This window comes from Esox lucius, chromosome 21, assembly GCF_011004845.1.
Source record: "Esox lucius isolate fEsoLuc1 chromosome 21, fEsoLuc1.pri, whole genome shotgun sequence".
NCBI lineage: Eukaryota > Metazoa > Chordata > Actinopteri > Esociformes > Esocidae > Esox > Esox lucius.
In genome coordinates this window covers 23,720,969-23,726,578 of record NC_047589.1, presented here as the reverse complement: position 1 = coordinate 23,726,578, position 5,610 = coordinate 23,720,969, and the positions used below count along the sequence as shown (strand labels likewise).

The 5,610-nt window shown below is 43.2% G+C and overlaps 1 long non-coding RNA gene across 1 annotated transcript; it reads right to left on the bottom strand.

Moving 5' to 3' along the window:
* Window positions 1–317: 317 nt before the first annotated feature.
* LOC109614853 lies at window positions 318–4,005 on the bottom strand. The gene is made up of 3 exons (XR_002195828.2): window positions 3,731–4,005; window positions 3,413–3,562; window positions 318–1,221 (listed from the first exon to the last, which is right to left on the bottom strand). It is a non-coding gene; the product is annotated as an uncharacterized LOC109614853 (long non-coding RNA).
* Window positions 4,006–5,610: the final 1,605 nt, after the last annotated feature.

The window sequence follows — 5,610 nt, the reverse complement described above, 5'->3', positions numbered from 1 at the left end:
CGAGAGAACACAGTTTCTGCTCGAACGCATTCCCCTCGTTAATGCTAGAGGGCTTAATTTACAAAATATCTTTTTTAACAAGAGAAGACATTTGGGTTTTCTTCAGTTTTTCAAGAAAATCCAAGTAAAGCCAAGAAAGCAGCATACTTAGTGACACAGCAAGACAAAACTACATAAAAACAACACATTAAGTAAAACAAAGCACAAGTGCATTGGAGAATTTAAGAGGGCTCTTACCAGAAAACAATTACATGTTCTCTGACAATTCAATATAACACATTCTGTTTTTATGATTTCAACATTTATTTACACTTCATTTTGAGTTCCAATTCTCATCTGTTAATGCTATAGACAGCAATACAATCAACACACATCTGTTGATACGCAACTGCCAGCTAAGTTTAGGGTTATGTTTTGAATAAGGTTTAGGGTAAGGTCTAAGGCTAGTCTTAGGATAAATGTTAAGTATAGGGTAAGGGTTAGTAGATTGTTGAAATATTACTGAGAGTCAGCAGATAATCTACAGTATAGAGAATCTACGGACACAATTTTGTGAAATGAATATATCTTTTTTTAGGAAACGTTAAGGACAGGGGGATGACAGGCAGAGACATTTACATAATAAATTATGTTTCAGTCCAAATGTACCATTTGGACTTTGTAATGTTACGTTTACCTATGCAAAACATTTCTAAACATTTCTGAAATCATAAGCGGTAAATGAACATTTACATATTTTAAACTGAAAACAAATACAGACCTATCCCGATACAGAAGCCAAAACATTTCAAACTGGAATATAAATCCATCAGACACAAACGCCCATGCATTATTAAAAACTGCCTGCACTGCACATTATGTATGTCAGTCCTTTTTCCCAAAGAGCATTAAATGTTAACGTCAGCATGTAGCCTATACACAGTAGACACATATTGGTGACAGACGGCAACGTGCATTGTGCCTGCTTGGTACAGTACGGCGTTGACAACCCCCCTGAAAGCCGTGCTGTTTATGACACGTCTGGGCCGGAGTCCCTCTAAAGGGGGTATATTAGTTCTGGCATCACTGCACACAACCATCCAGGAATGATGGCAGGACAGGAGCTGGTGGGAAAGACTTCAGATGGGAGGCGAGGACTTGGAGGATGGAAGGGGTGAAGACAAGGAGGTGGGTTTTGGGGGAAACGGATGGTTTGAGAAGTGTAGTCAGGGTGAGGTGATCCTGTAATAAAATACCAAAGATTCAGAATTGTGGACGAGGCCATGGAGACATTTCAGATAGCCTTTAAAGTGTTTTGGCAGGGATTCTGCTGCCTTAGCTTCAAAGGGAAACTTGTTCCAAAATTGTGAGCGCCAGGGCAGAGAATGGTTTTCACTGGGAGCAGCCCTCTCAGGTGGAATGGCCAAGCGACTAGAGGTTGGCAGAAAACAATGTTTAGGTGGAGATGTAGGGTTTGAGCATTGCCTGAAGATAGAGGCCATTTTAGGTGACACATCTCTTTTATCATTATATCCTAAATGATTAAATAAGGGGTTCCATAATAATAATAATAATAATTTACGTCAATTGCTTTTAATCATAGTAACTGGGAAAAAGAAATATATTATAATAATATGGGTGTGTACTGTATGTGTAATGTGATAAAGAGGCCCGCTTTAAAACCTACAACATTCAGAAGAGTAAAAAGGGAGTGCCATAAGTGTGGCCACTTGGTTTGGAACCAGGTCAGTGGTTCATGAAGCAGTTTTCCGTGGTTGACAATAGGGCATGGAGATTCAGTGTGGCCACTTGGTTTGGAACCAGGTCAGTGGTTCATGAAGCAATTTTCCGTGGGTTGACAATAGGGCATGGAGATTCAGTGTGGATGAGCAGATCTAACATGGAGTCAGTGGAACTGGACATGGAGCTGATTGAAGATCTGGCCAAGTGGGATCATGTAGAACAGGAAGAGAATGGGTCCTAGCCCAGACCCTTGTAGGAGACCACAGGTTATGGTAGACCACTAATCCCACTCTCAACAAGGGTGACATACAGCATGGTTAGAAAGGTAGGAGAGGAACCACTTTAGGCCAGTCCAGAAACTGCAGAGGGCACTCAGTGTGCGCTGCATTAGAATGGTTGGAAGGAAGCACTGAGATCCAGGAGAATCTGGTTGGGGGTTCTTGTATCAGCAGCCACCAGTATGTCATTAACCACCTTCACCAAGGCTGTCTCAGGACTGGGCACTGGCATGAAGCCAAGGTCTACCATCATGGATCTTCTATGGAATTTTGTGAAGACAAAACGAAACACTTCAAAGTGTACTCCCCTGGCACAGAAAGACTGATCTGCATGCAATCTGATACGCCACATGTACTTATTCAGATGGATACCTACAACAAAAGGGCTGCTGTTGGGCATGGGCGTGGTCAGGGATGAGTGGATGGAGAGGACCAGAGGGGGGTTATGGATATTTTAATTACGATGAGAGACAGGGGTTCTTGGGACACTCAAAGGATGGGCAGCCTGAAGCAATTTGAAAAGCACTGTCCCTCACTCTACATCACTGCAGGGCATACACCACTCTTTCACTTCTTCGTCTCATCTTTGACGGGAGTTCAATCTCTTTCCCACCCTAATTTTCTCTCACTCCCCCTCTTCTATGTTCTCTCTCATTCTCTCCACTGTCCTCGCCTCATTTCTCCTCACCTCTCCTCCCTTCTCCTTCATGCCCCTATGCCTGCACATACTATTCTCTCCCTAACGCCTCTCTCTTTTTGTGTCTTGCTACCATGCCCCAAACGTTCCTCTCTCAGGATTCTGTGACTGCTTGTCTCCAACAGGAGCTCAGGCTGCATGTAAAGAGGTGTGTGTGTGTGTGTGTGTGTATGAGTCTGTGTGTGACTGGTGTACTAATTCAGGTCATTCTGAGTCTACAGTGTTCAGGAGCAGTAAGAAGGGTGATGCGGGGATGGTCGTGGGTTTGATGGGGGAAATTGGAGCGTTGTGGGAATAGCAAACAGAGCACATCCCCTAAGAGCCACACTTCTGTACGTTTGACATGTTATATTACCTGAGAGTGCACACTCTGAGTGGAAATCAATCTTTTTGTGTAAATACACCATTAACTTCACATTACTGAAGCGGAGGTACATCCCAGAACATGACTTACGATTCATCACTGGATGTAATAGGCCATTAAAGCAAGTATTAAGACGAAGAAACATAGGTTATCTTATGAATACATTAATGTGTCATATACCATGAACAATTTTTTATTTTAAGCTGTGACTCATAAATCCACATTCAAGATCTCAAATAGTCCACATCAGTGTTCATTAGACGCATTTCTTTGAGGCACAAAGCCATTGATTGTTGTGGTAATGAACACATCTAAAGGTTTTGTTTCCAGTTAATACGAACTCTGTCTTACTAATATGTTGCTGTTGTGTAAATCCACAGGGTTATCATGGTAGATTGCATGTTGAGTTTCAGCGTTCCCTACAGCGTTCTCCACGATCAGAAGTTATTGCTGCATATCGATTGCAGCCTTTGTCCGTTGCGACAAAGCCCGGCCGGAGCTCTGAGGGAGATGAATTGAACGGACTCGGAAAATGAATGAAAAGATAATTGCATTGCTCGGGGAGAACTAAATGAGTGTAGAAGGTGGAGATGGCATGTATGTGAGCGTCTCACCAAAACAATAATTCATTTCTCCGTCAGTCCCCTGATGAATGCTATCTTCCATTACCTTGTGTCAGCGCAATGGCTCTCGTGTCTGTTGCACCACGATACATCTTCATCTCTGTTTTTTATTCAGACTGGTTGTGTGCCGAGCCCCAATTGATCTGTAGGATAAAAACGGGAGAGAGATCCAGGCAGAGAGAAATACCCAGAGATCCCTTCTCTGCCACTGAATATATGCAAGCACTATTTTGATTACGTGTACTGTATGCTAGGAGAGAGAACAGAACAAGAGCAACCCTAATTATCATGCAGGGATGTCAGATAATATCAACAAAGGAGTTGTAAAAACTGACAAAGCGAGTGATTGGATGTGGAGTTGGAAGAGATGCAGATGCAGCTCGAGATAAGGAAAAAAATCAGTTAATTAAATAAAAGCAATAAAAAAACAAGCCTAAAAGCCAGGAGGAAAGAAATCTCCCATGGGTAATAATATCTGGCTCTGTGCAGTGTGAAATAATCAGGGATAAAAGGAAGCTTTCTTATATGTCTGTGTGTCTGTGTGTGTGTGCGCGTGTGCGTGTGCGTATGTACCTGACGTGGTTGTGCGGTGGGGTTGCACTTCAAAAAAAAAAGGAAGTAAGTGTGAAGCAGCCATGTTCATTTCTCTCCTGCACTGTTGATCAATAACACACCAGATATAACTCATCTGCACCTCAAAATGCCAGCGGCTTCCCTACAGCACTGCCTCTCTCAAGTCGACTATAGACATGTACTCTACCTCCATCCAGCATCAGTCCTCTCATCCATCTCCTTCGTGCTCCTGTCGCCTCGCTGCTTCGTCAAGATTTCTCCATCTAGTCAACCTCAGTCAGGTCACATGTTCTAGCCCATTGTAGTATGACGTTGATCTTCTATAACCTTAGAAAACACCCAAACAGCCGACACTTTTCGCTCACACATTTTGTCCCACTGAACGGCAGTTATCTCTTTATCTAAGAGCCTTTTTGTGTACGTACATGAACATTTGCATTTCCAAAAACAGAATGTGGATTTCATTGTAAAAAAGCGTTGGGAAATCTGATACATTTGACATTATACCGCTGCTATGACAAAAAATTATAATTTTTACTCTTCTATTCGTGACAATGTTGTTATAGCAAGTAAGGCGCTTAGGGGTTTTGTAGTCCACAGCCAATACACAACAGCTAAGAACTGTATCCAGGCACTCCAGGTGCAAAAAAGAGCAAACACAGAGGAGAAATTACACAGATGCAAAAGAGAAGAAAATAACAAAACAATTGAGTGAAGATAATGGAGAGCACAACCCACATCGTGTGCCCAACCAGCGCTACATCAGGAGGCTAGGGGATAAATCCATAAGGCAGCCACAAGCTTCGCTCCGCCACATGTCGAACACTCAGCATGCTGCTCATTTCACCTCAGTCGCCCACAGGAGACCACTGATCAATGACAGGGAATGGGAGGGTCAGCCAACCTGGGCCGAGTCGATGACTGAAACTTGCTCAGGCTTTTTTCCCCCACAATTCGGCACTTCTCTGCTTCTTCCACTCGCTCACTGTTCAGAGAACTGCCCTCAACTCAGCGGCAATGGCCCCCCCTGCCTTATTGATCGCCTAGGAGACAGAGAGCTGATGCCTTTGCGGGGAAAAAGGTGGGGGTACTTAATAGGGGCGATGTGGAGGATGAACACAGTTTGAGGATATCATTTGGTTTCACGCGTTACGTTAAATTAGCATTGTCCTCGTTACGTTTGACGGTGAAGCGACGCTGTCCTGTCGGTACGCTGAAGGTCAGTGCAATGCATAACAAGCCGCGATTAAATTTCAGTCTCGACAGAGGATTTTTGAAAGTAATTTTTTCTACAGTCGTTTTGTAGAAAGTGACCAGCAGCTTATAATTTTGGACTGGTCTGGTCCAAATAGG